At 39.8% G+C, this 13,170-nt stretch overlaps 1 protein-coding gene across 1 annotated transcript in view; it reads right to left on the bottom strand.

Moving 5' to 3' along the window:
• The window catches only part of celsr1a (cadherin EGF LAG seven-pass G-type receptor 1a), a 135,106-nt gene that overhangs the window by 37,379 nt on the left and 84,557 nt on the right, over window positions 1–13,170 (bottom strand). The gene's annotated exons all lie outside the window — the stretch shown is intronic.

Here is a 13,170-nt window from a genome sequence, read left to right as displayed (position 1 = left end):
CTAACCTTAAAAGTATAATATTTCACCAAAATCACTTTATTCTTCATGTCTCTGTTAAAAATTTGACAAAAATAAATCGTTTGCTTTCACCAAATTCTTGATAAACAAAAACAATTCTGTGTCGGCACAAATGTGAAGGTTTTAGTTGTGATAAACAGTCACGTGCTCAAAAGAAGACTTTGCAGCTAAACTCAGTTGAACTGCAGGCAGTGTATCCGTAGTACGTGGCATTCTGTTTCAAAACTAACCAAAAACGAACTCAATCTAAGCTTAAAAGTGTGACATTTCCTCAAAATCGCTTCAGTCTATACGTCTTTTATAAAAATTCAATAAAAACGAATCCCTCGCTTTCACCAAATTCTTGAAAAACCCCCAAATTTCCCCACAAATGTGAAGCCTTTAATGTCAAAGTTATCTTCCTTACAGTGCATTGTTGTGGGAAGTTACCTCGACTGACTGAATTTAGCTAAAACTATTTAATGCTTCGTTTCTTTTCCACCCGATCTGAGAAAGCTGGCCGGGAGGGAACAGCAGCTCGCCCGGTGCGGGTCAGCGCTACACAAACAACGTCTAGCTTGACTTCAGCCGACTCGGAGCGCGAGCGCGAAGGCCTCGCTCGGCTTAAACGTGACAAAAAGCCCTATTGTGCGCTCAGCTCGCACCTAATGATTACAAAGTAGGCTAATTCCTCCATCAAGGCCTGCAGCCGGCGAACGCTGATCTGAGAAAATGTGGATCAGCTTAGAAAATCAGGCCACCAAATCGCTTTTCTAATATCCAACCTGAGAGCGAAGTTCAGTGGAGCGCTTCCTTCACAATAGTGGCTTTGGAGCAGGAGTTTAATTTGAGAAATGCTTCCACTGGTTGTAAAAATAACACCTATTAGATATAAATATAGTTGATGGCGACACATTTCTAGTAAAATGACAGAATTTACACCCTGTTTTCTCTCCCGTCAAACCAGCAAATCTCCGGATTATAAAAAGACTTATTGCAGTGCAGCATGTACATAAAAAACAAGTTTTCCAGCTGAACAATAGCAGGAAGGACCAAGATGGTGCACCAACACAGCGCCGTGATGACAAATGAAAGACAAAAGCAGAATTGGATGAATGTTTTGTGACGGCTTGCTTCAGGAAATTTGGTGAACTCGAGAAAAAACGAGGAGAAACACAGTGTGCTCATGTATTTGTCTCCTACATAAATAGGATTAGAGTAATGTGATACTGCCGGGGCAGAGACGAGGCGAACAAAGGAAGGAAAAAAAGAGGGCGAAAAATAGGAAAGAAAGAGCGACGGACAAAAATAGGGAAGTGGACTGGCCAGAGAAAAAAAAAGACAAAAGAGAAAATGGCAGACGAGCAAAAACATAAGATAAAACAAGAGCAGCAGAGTTGTGCTCTGCTGTCCGCTGTGGTCCAGGTGGGATTGAGTCCCGGCATAGTTTCTAACCCGCGGGGAGTTTTATTGTCGTTTGTCGCTGCCCTGTTTCCACGGATTGGATTCTACAAAAAAAAGCTTTCACACTTTCCAAAAGACAGACAGGAAGCACAACACCTCTGACGCCAGTGGTGTTGTCTTTTGTTTCATATCTAATCTCATTTGGACGGATCTTTATTGTCTTTTTAAACCATTTTTTTAAAAAAGCCTGTTGAGGTGTTTAAAAGATATGGTGTCGTTAAGAGATCACCAATATTATATCAATTATCCAAGCCAGGGAGTGTAAAAACAGTAAGGATCATGGGGTTTCAAACTTTCTGATGGTCCTTGAACTAGTCATCTGGGATGCTCTGTTGGAAAACTTAACCAAATGTAAGCTTAAAAAGTGTGATATTTAATCAAAATCACTTTACTCTACATGTTTCATTTAAAAATATGCCAAACGTTTGTAGAAATCAGATTCTGTAAAAAACAAAAAAAACTTTGCACTTTGTGGCAAAAATGGAAAGCCTTTAGTGACTAATTCAATGTTATCACCACTGTCTGTGTTTCACTACTGTTGTTTTTATTTATTTTATTATTATCATAATTGTTATTTTCTTTCTTCTTTTCTTTTTTTTTGTTTTTTTTTACTCTCTGCTCTTTTTTTTTTAAATATATATTTTTTGGCCTTTGCCTTTATTTAGTGCAGTAGAGGGAGACAGGAAAGGGGGGAGAAGAATGGGGACAGACCTGCAGCAAAGGGTCGTGAGCGGGATTCGAACTCACGACCGCTGCATCGGGGAACTACAGCCCCTGTTCATGGGCCGCCCGCTCTACCGGGTGAGCTATAGGGGGGCCCGACTCTCTGCTCTTTTAAATGTTTGTATCCACGTGTGTTTCTCTTTTACGTGTCTGGGACACCGGATGGAAATTAGCCTTGTGCTAGATCCGGTGTATTTACTGCAACGTGAGATTGTACGTACATTGATGTGCACTGTCCTGTCTAAATAAACAAATACATAAATAAAAAGGTTGCAACAAACTGTATGGTGAGCAAAATTCAGAGATTTTTTTTCGCTGAACTCGTGTTTACACAAAGCAGGAAGGAGACAAGGACGCAGACAAAGTCAAAATCTATGCTGCAAAACATCTATAATATGTGGAGTCAGCGTTTCTTTTTTCAGGTCTTGTTAACAGATGTGCACACTTTGAGAAATGTTGCACATGCCGATTCCAATTTGTTTTAAATAATCAAAGAAATTCAACTTTCATTTTTGGGCCTATTATGATTCATACCATTATAATGATGTCAAACTGCACAGACGACATTTTTAAGTTCCCTCTACTTCTAGTCATGGTTGTGCTGTTTCCATAGAGATGCAGGACTTTATGTTGCAAGAAAAATGAGCCCACAGTGAGGAAAAATGCGACAGGAGCAAAAAACGTCTACTGTAGAAACTACTTGGTGTTCAGAAGGTTAACAGATGAACTACTTGGTTTATAAAACATCGCAAAACAGTGATAAAAGTCAACCANTTGTCAAGTTTTTATGACCAGTCGAAGCGCTGCGGAGAGACGTGATCTCGTTTCTGTTGATGCACAAACTCAGAGACGGCATTACAAACATTCCTTCCACTGGTAGACGGCTAGAGGTGGTAACAGGTTAAGATAAAGGTGGTGAAGACGACATACCATTAAAATGATACGAACAGTCGGATTTGGAAGAGTTTTAATCACACTTTAACCCTCTGAATCCCAAAATAATCCCACAGGCTTGAAAGGCGTGCTGTCTTTCTAAAATCACCAAAACTGACAACATTTATCAGAACCAGAAACGACACAAAAACAGAGAAAACTATTGGATTTTAAACTTTCTGACGGTACTTGAACGTCTCATCTGTGACATACCATGAAGTTTTTTTCTTTACATGTCTTAGCAATTAGAAATTTGCTAAAAAAATGAACCATTTGCAGTAACCATATTCTGTAAAAACCTAAAAATTCTGTGCTTTTCAGCGCAACTGGACAACTTTTAGAAATTCAGTTGTGACCAACCTGTCATGAGAAAAAAATCTGAGAATTTTCGGTTGACGTGCAGGCAGTGTTTCCATAAGAAAGATACGAGATAAGTATGGGAGCGAATTAAACATCTATATTATCTAGAGTTCCCATTTTTTCCAGTATTATTAACACATGTGGACACTTGGAGAAAATCTTGGACACACTGATTCCAGTGTTTTTCAGTTTAAAATAAGAAATAATTAAAGAAATTCAACTTTAATTTCTTCTTTTTTATATAATTTATTCAACAAGAATTGTGTCATTCTACACAAACAACAGGTTCTTTCTCCTTCTGGCCGTGGTTGTGCTGTTTCCCTCAAAAAATGAGTCCACAGTGGGTAAAAATGTGACAGAGACAAACAAAACCAATGCCCAGAAACTGCTTGGAGTTCAGAGGATTAAGTACAGAACCTCTGTATGCAAACAGAACTTGTGCTTGTTTGCTGGAAAACTCCACCTTAAAGTCATGATGCGCTCCGGGGCTTTTGGGACTCCGGCCCCCAAAAGTGGCGCATCACATCTGAAGGAAAAGAGGAAGAAGAAAGCCAGACGACACGACATCAAAGTCCAGAGACCTTCTACAGCCAGACCGACGAACCACAACCACACCAGCTACTGCAGCATCTTCTAGACCGGACCAGAGCCGCACTAAACCAGAGCCAACAGCAGGCTAGGAAAGCAGACTAAATGAGACCCAGTGAGGGGGGGAAAGCACCAGTCGGGGGGACTAGGCTAGAGGTCAGAGGTTACCTCCTTCTGATTGAGCTCCAGCCAGGCGGTATAGAGCGGGAGCCGCAGAGCCCCGCTGGAGTCCACCAGACTCCCCCCTTCCTGGGAGAGAGACACCGTGAGAGAGAGACACCGCGTTAGAGCTGCAGCCCACAACCAAGCCACATCACTGAGTCACTGTTAGAGCACCATCATCCATGCAAGCTCCGGAGACGTCTCAATCGAGTCAAACATGTGCAGTGTTAGCTTCGTGTGTGCAGGTCCAGGTTTTACGTCTCTGCTCCTGCGGCAGAAAAACTTTTTACAAAAGCGTCTGCGGTTAAATTCGCCACAAGTCACCGACAATAACAGCATCCGAAGCCTAATCTCCTCCGTGCCCACTCCCTCTCACAATGGGCTACAACTCATGCGCCGCCGCCTTCGGACAAAGGTGTCTGTGGCTGATTTATATCACGCTGTGAAATACTACGCTGCACGACGAGCAGGTGAAATTTACAGCAGGAAAAACGGAGGGAACATTCCTCGACAGGAATCCGAAAGGCCTGAAATCCGGCTTTAGCGTGTCGACGAAGGCGGTTACATGACAGTGACACACAGGATGAGAGAGTGTTTACATACCGCAGCAGTCGGTAATGATGGTAACGTGTTAGAATGATGCTGATGAGTGAATAAAACCACGAAACCTTTCTCCTCATAGTGTTTAACCCTCTGAACTCCCAACCAGTTTCTGGGCGTTTTTGTGCTCCTGACATAGTTTTAAACTCACTGTGGGCTCATTTTTAACTGCAACATAAAGTACTGCATCGCTATGGAAACAACACAACCATGACTAGAAGTAGAGAGAAGTCAGGAATGTCTTCTGTGCAGGATGACACAGTTATAATGGCAGAAATCTTTCAAAAACCAAAAACTGCAGTTCAGCTGAGTTCAGTCGACAAAGACTCTGATTTTTTGCCGTGTGAATGTTGGCTGCAGCTGAGTCATGTAAGGATTTATAGTTGTGCTAAAAAATGTACAATTTTTTGTTTTTGGCAGAATCTTGTTGGTGCAAATGTTTAATTTTTGGTGAATTTTTAAATGAAACATGATAAAATATCCTAGTTTTTATGGTCAGATTTGGTTAAGTTTTCCAAAGTCACACAAGATTAATTCAAGGACCATCAGTTGAAAATGCAATGATTTTTTTCCTGTTTTTACAGTTTATGGCTCTGATAAAAGGTGGAATTTTCATTATTTATTGTATAGTAGTTGAATAAAACTGGAATTAACATGTACAACACATCTCACAAGTGGCCACAGATGCTGCTGATGTTTCAAAAACATACGATCTTACACAGTAGACATTTTAATTAATAGACTTTTAAGTTGTTTTCACACTTTTGCATCTGCTCTGTTTAAGCACAGCCTGCAGTTCAGCCGAGCTTCGCCGATAAAGTCCTCAAACTTTTGTCATGTGACTGTTTGTTGTAGCTGAGTTACATGAAGCTTCACATTTGTGCTCAAAAAATTACATTTTTTTGTTTTCTTGACAGGAATCTTGTTCAAACAAATGTGCATTTTTTGTGAATTCTTAAGTGACNTACTTGGTTTATAAAACATCGCAAAACAGTGATAAAAGTCAACCAGAATTCCCTAAAGTCAATGGAAATGTCATCTTTTGTTGTCCAGCAAACGCTCCAAAACCCAAAATACAACAACGTACGACCAAGAAATTCTCACATTTGAGCAGCTGGAATCATCAAATATTTGATGTTTTTGCTCGAAATAACACAACGTGACTTATTTTTTCATCTCTGTTTATTTTCAACTCTAATATCTAAGATTCTACTTTACAAAAACCTGTTTATTGACTCTCTTCCTCGCCGTCGACATAAAACTCCTGCAGCCTCGCCAACATGTGTGTCAGTAACCTATAATCACCTTGTACGTGGAACTTGTATAGCAATCATGCTGGTAGGAAACCGCACCCCTGTCCCTGGCGACCTGCCAGTTAACCCTCCGCGCAGGTATCTCCAGGTGTATCTCTACCCTCCCCTCCCCCTCCCGACACTTCCTGACGTCTCCATGGCAACCACAGACACCAGACAGCCGCTGGGTTGCCGCCTCCTCCCGTCGGGCTGGTCACGTTTGTATTTTTAAAAAATGCTCCCGATCGTTATGAGTGCTTTCGATGCATTAGGATGCTGAGAAATACGCATGAACGTCCCCTGTGGGCTTTAAGGAGGATGTTTTCATGTGAAAGCAGCAAAACTCAGAGCCGGAAAGTGTAGAAAATGTTGGCAAAGAGAAGAAAGAAGCACAAAAAGCCAAAAGAAACTCAACAGTTGCATGTGAAAATACACTGAAAGCACAAAAAGTGCTGCAACTTGATTGGACGACGAATTGAAACTGTTCCTTGAGATGAAACAAATTCCTCCAAAATCAGATTAAAAAAAAACTTCAATAAATCACAAAAGGGATCTTTCATTTGTCTGCTTTTACATTTTTACGCTGCGTCCTTCTGATTATGCAAGAGAATTTTTCCCTTCAACTATTTCAGTAAAGTTAGAATAAAAATCAAACGACCGAGTCAAACAATGACTCAAATTGCTTTTTCCCGAGCAGCGGGGAAAACGGAAAGTGCGACAGCGTTCGTGAATAAACGGCTCTCGAGTTCAACAAAAGGCAGTTTTTTTTTTTAACTGAATGTGTAGTAACTCTGATTACAGTCTTATCGTCTCTTTTGAGTCCGGCCGAGCGAGGAAGACGAGATAAAGACGGAGAAAGGCAAGAAGCAAAACAGGAGAGAGAGAGCGACAGATACCCAGATATTGGACACAATGGACCGCAAGCCCAACTCTCAGGAGAGCTGCTGTTAACTGACGGATGGATTCACGCAGCAGGAGCTAAACTGCATTTACAAGTTCATGTAAATCTGATCTGTGTAAAGAAATGTGTCAGTAATGCATATTGTTTATGTGAGTAACGTACTGAGAGTAAAAATCTGAATTCAGCCTTACAAATGAAGCTCAAACATAAAGAGAAAGAGTCAGTTTTGCTTCGTATTCTCTCTTCCTTGCAGTAAATCTTCTGTTATTTTACTTAACACAACAACGCCAACATCTACTAAGCTTGTGCTAACAGAGCTTTGACAAACACGACCGCTTTCTGTGCAAAACTGTACCCGGTTTTTTCCGATTCTGCCACGAAGAACATCCATATCACTGGAAAAGTAGTGAGTTTCTCCATCTATTTGACTTTTTTGCTGAATATTAGACTCCTCTGTTGCTGCATCCTGCCTTGCATATCAGAACTTACAACATGTTGTCCAGCCACATCAGAAAGTGCATGTATTGATTCAGAATGGCCACAATCCAAGATGGAGGGGAAATGCAGCGGTCACATAACGCATAGTCGTTTAAACGCAGACATACGATGAGAATTTGCAGACAGTCTCTCCAGGAAGATGCTGGAAGTTTTGGTTGCTCAACAGGGTTTTTCCTCAAAAGAGGCTATGGTTTAATGGTTTAATCAGCAGCAAAGGAAAATCTCCAACGCAAAAATGATGTCTACATTTGATTTTTTAGCTACTTTGGTTGATTGTTGTGTCATTTGTTCAAGAATATTAGATATTTTAGTTCAGAAAACCCTTAAAAATGACAGAAAAGTGCACGGATTTCTGTCAAATAAGGTAGAACTGCATGAGAAACTTATTTCTGCAAGATTAAGTTTGTTTCTTTAGCATCATAAATATGTTTACAATTAACATTTCTTCACTTATAATGGGACTTTTCAACCTGGTTAACCAGAAAATAAAGGAGAAGCGTCAAACATGAAGTGAACGGGTTGTAGTTTAACCCAAACTGTCAGGCTTTTCGAAACCTAACCATGTAGTTTTGGTTCCTAAAGTTAACCAAACTCCTGACATGCAGTCATCAGTGTGAAAGTGGTGACCAAAGCCTGATATGTATCTAAACCTAACCAGTTAGTTTGGGCTGTCTAAACCAAACAGGGTGAAAACTGAAAGTACACAACGAGTAAAAATGAAACTTAAGTGGAAGAAAAGCTTCGGCCTTCATCCTTCCTCTCTGTGGTTAAATAAAACTGAAAGTTTTTACTATCATAGATGAGAAAACACATTTGCTTCAAAGTGAAATCCATTCAAAATGTAATCGAGAAGCAGTTCAGGTGTACAGGAATGGGATTTAGTGGAGATTGGGTGTGGATTTTACTTTCAGAAGTTACTCTAAGACGTCCAAAACAATCAAAAAGTTCACGTTTTTCCACTTTCGGCAAACACAAGAACATCTTGTGCTGATGATAATCCTGCTTTGGGAACACTTTGGCTTCACATTGTACATCTTTGAGCGATTTCAACCCTCCAAAGCCTGATTTCCTTCTAATTTTTCCACAGATACACCTGAACAGAGCAGTTCGGTTCACTGAGAGCGCCTGTAGGACTGTATAGAGTTTCAGGCTTCTTTCTGAGCCCCGGTTTTAAAGCTGGCTCGGCCCTTCGCTCCGAGGGGCCCCATGAGAGTCTCCTATTTACCCCGGGCCCGACTCCCGGCTGCCGAAGATTCCCTCCCTTTAAGGTGTCGTCTCCAGGGGCGATAGGCTTGCCGCAGCCATGGCGACGCACTTGATCCCCGCGACTCGCCACAAAAGATGAGGCGAACACACGCACGGGAACGCACACAAAATAAAAAAAAATAAAAAAAATCCTGCCCCACACCGACACCTCTGTCTGCACCTGTCAACGCCGGCATGATGACTCCACCGCCCTGCAGCGGGGATCAAGAGCCTCGCTGATCAGATTGAGTTACGCTCAAGTCGAGAAAACACCTTTAACGCTGTCAGAAAGAGCCGCTAATGACTCGGAAATATGTGTTCGGTGGGAAGGATGTCTGCGGAGTGCGTTTGTGTGTCGGCAGGAAGCGGCAAGCGGAGCTGCAGACGGCCGCCGCAGTTCATTTTCATCATAAAGGAAGAGGGGGTGGACGCCGGTTGGTTTTTATTCGCGCTCGCCAAAGGAAGCGCCATTGTTGAGCTGAAGATCTGAAAGTTTTAAGGTGCGTGTAAGCAGGAGGAAACCGCAAAAAAAAAAAGACACCAAATGTGTTTTTATTATCATAAAAGTCGTAAACGCTTCAGTCGCCGGAGCCAAAGTAAAGCTGGGCACCCGACCAAAACCAATACGGGATTGTTGGCTCCGTCAAGCTATAGAGTCCCACCTTCCTCGCGGCTGCAGCAAACACCGTCATGTCCACATTACCTCACCTGCCCTCCGGCCGTGTAAACCTAGAAGTGTGAATTATTCAAACACACGTAGAGTTTCAGGAGAGCTGCGACGTTTGAGCCTTTATGCTTCGATCTGTCGGCGCAGCAGATGGACGGCGGCCTTTGTTGGCTCGCAGCTTTCAAGCGCTGAAACAAATATGTGGACGACACACACACACACACACACACACGGTGAGGTAAGAGTAACTGTACACTATCTGGATCGGCTTGAGAAAATTCCTCCTGCAACAAAAACATAAGCAGCAGGATCCTGGTAGAAACGGGATCATCGTCTGATTGATGCTTTTCCAGGTTTTCTACATTTTGTCTTTTTGTCCTGTGTGTCTTTTGGGTTTTTTTTTCTTGTTTTTTTCCCCTTTGTTTTGATTTTTTTTTGCCTTTTTTTTGTCGTTTTTGGGGTTATTCTTGGAATTTTTTTTTTTTCGCTTGCTAAAGGTCAGATTGTCCATTAATCTGATGCACTGCTGCTACGTTACCCCTGTTTTAACAACTTTACAATGGCTCCTGGTGTGTTTTAGGTCAGATGTTGAGGTTTTACTGGTTACTTTTAAGGCTTTCTCGACTTTTAGTACCATATTAACCAGTACGCCCGACTATAAACTAAAGGCGACTGAGTTGTAGCGGTCAGGGCCTTGGATCTGCCAAAGGACATGTCTAAACTTCTACCTAAACATATCTTTATCTGTGAGCCCTTCCTAATTTTACGTGTTTGTTTCCTTTAAACTGTCTTCGATCCCGTTGTTTATGTTGTGTTTTTTAAAATTTCTTTTAAATTCTGAAGATTTTATGACTTGTCTGTTCTATTTCCTTGCCTCGGAAGCACTTGGATCTTGAAACATGCCCTTTAAATAAAGATTATTCTTATGATTATTACACAGTTATGCTTTGAATATTCTGAATTATCTTTGTAAAATACGCTGGAAAATCTGCACCACACCCGAGGCCATGAACACCACAACGCTGCTGTCTTTGTCACGACTTCACAACACTGAAATACGACTTCATAACACAAACCGTCGCACATTTAAAAGCACGCTGTAACGACACTATTACTTCCACATTTTTATTGTAACTTAAAGGTGTAATATGCAAGACTGTGAACACAAATGGAATGTTAATGTAGCAGCAAACAATTATCTGCTATGTAAAGATAAAATGCTCTGACAAAGAACCTTAAATGTCATCTCGCTAGTTTGCAAGTTTTGCTAAGTGGCGCTTGCATGTTTACTGAGCAGCTAAAGTCCCAAATGTGAATTTGTGAGGCATTTTAACGACTAATTTACAATCTGTTCGGGCAGAGAAAGAGTCGAATCACCCCATATTTGAAACTTCTAGAGAGTTCTAAGCTCACCATGCGCTCGCACAGAGAAGCTACATAAGCTAGCAGCTAACATTAGCAGTAGCAGCTACACTGTAGTAGCACAATCATGTTTGAATAATCTATAAAGCACATATAAAAGAAGAAATTTACAGTCACACATTCAAACAGCAAATGGTTGATTTACGATGTACTAAATCTGATATTTGCAGAGTGAAGTTCAATGCAAACATGAGCGGTGATGCACAAATCTGCAGAAATTATATTTTTAAAAATAAATCATGTAGATTTTAGTTTGCAAACTACTAAAATTGAATGATCAGTGATTCCCAAAGCCCAACATGATGTCCTCTAATGTTTTGTTATCTCCGCAAGCCAGAAATATTCAGTTTACTGTCATAAAAGAGGAAAAAAAATTAAATTTAAGAAGCTGCAATTAGAAAATCTATGAAAATGTAATAGGTGACAACTAACTGATTAATCGCTGCAGCTTCAGCAGTGAAACAGCCACATTCCTTTCTGTCAGAACATAATATTCGTGGGAGAAAAACTATCCTGCAAACATATAAATCTCAATTATACACGCATCTAAATCTGCCGCACGGTGACCATCTAGCCTTTATCTAAACAGCCTCACAGAGACAACATAAAGTGATTAAAGATCATCAGGAGCGATGCTAATGCTCAGCAGTAAAAAGCAGTGACACAATAAAAGCAGAGCTGATAGGGATCGTAGAAGAGATAAGAGACGCATAAGTGGGGAAAGATAAGAGAAGAACTGGAGCCAGAGAGGCGAGAGGAGGAGGAGGAGGAGAAGGAAAACAGAGCAGCTATAAAATATCAAGACGATTCCAACTTTATTTCTACACTTCATCAGCGCTTTTATCTCTCGTTTCCACCAGCAGAAATTCCCCCCCGACCGTCCGTCTCAGCGTTAATGAGAAGTTCAGGTCACGCTAGGTGAGCTGTGTGAAATTTCCTCCGTTCAGCGACACTGTGTCACATCACAGCGGCGCGAGGAAGGAATGTCGGGACCGGAGAGGGTGAAGCGGCGCGAGGAGTCGCGTAGGAAGGCCGTCTGCAAGCCACAGATTTATCACATTTATCTTCATTCCTCTATGACACAACGCTGAACACATCTGCTGCTTGGGCCGACTCGCTCTGCTGCACTACAAAAGCAAAACTCTGTTTGAAGAAACTGTGAAAATCTGGCAGAAAGAGGGTCAGAAAAAAATAAGTAAAACAACAACAGTGGAATACTGTAAAGTTAAAAAAATAAAAAAATAAAAAAAAAACTATAAAAACTGTTGGAAAAAAAAATAAATAAATTGCCAGTATCTGTAAAATAATGATATTATGAGCTTATTTAAAAACAGTAAATTTTAATTTTAAATGTTATAGATAATTTTATATTTCTGATGTGGACATTATTTATAGCCTTGGACTGTTATTTAGAGTTAACATGTAAATAAATGCTTTTCTTCTTGCACTAGTTAGAATTTGTAATTTAACGAAATGAGAAAAAAGTAAACAAGTAAATAAATATATAAATTGAAAAAATATTTTAAATCTTAACTCAGTTTTGATTTATTTTCAGATTGGCCACCTGATCTCTGGACTTGATTATGAAAACTAAAAAAAAAAAAAAAAAAAAAAACTTTTTGGGAGATTTAAATACAATTAAAAAAAAAAAGAGAAGTTTTACAGTCAAATGTAAGCTAAAAAAAAAAACCAAACAACATATAAAATTGAAGAAAATAACATTTCAAAAATCCACCATTTAAATTATTTTTTATTCATACATTTTCTTTGAAATAGTTGCAATTAACTGTAAAATAATGGTACTTGTTGCTGATTTAAATCCAGTAAAAATTGTGTAACTTGTGTAAACTTTTCTTGTACATTTATGGATATTCATTTTGTTTTTTTTTTGCAATTTCACAAATCAGAAAAAAATGTAAATCAACAGTTAAGAAATTATTTACCATTTTTAATACTTAAAAATTATATTTTTTCTAGTAAGTATTGACAAATAACTGTAAAATAATGATGTTTTTAATGATTTAAATACAGTAAAAAAATTGTAATTTCATATCAAAACCTTGTAAATACACAAATTACCATAAATCCAAACACTGATTTTAATGTGGGCAATATCTTCTGTTTTTGTTGTTTTAATTTGTAAATTAATGCTGTTGTTCTCTAGTTTAACTCGTATTTTTTTTTCTTTTTTTTTTTTTCAAAACAGGAAAAATCTGTAAAATCGCAGTAAATTGTTAAAACCTTTCATTTCTCTCCAGTGTCGACAGCTGCTCACACAAACGTCTGCCTTCAACTCACCTCAGCAGCTGAAAAACTCG

Source organism: Stegastes partitus, unplaced genomic scaffold (assembly GCF_000690725.1).
Source record: "Stegastes partitus isolate 25-593 unplaced genomic scaffold, Stegastes_partitus-1.0.2 Scaffold833, whole genome shotgun sequence".
Lineage (NCBI taxonomy): Eukaryota > Metazoa > Chordata > Actinopteri > Pomacentridae > Stegastes > Stegastes partitus.
This window is presented reverse-complemented; position numbering and strand designations above follow the sequence as displayed.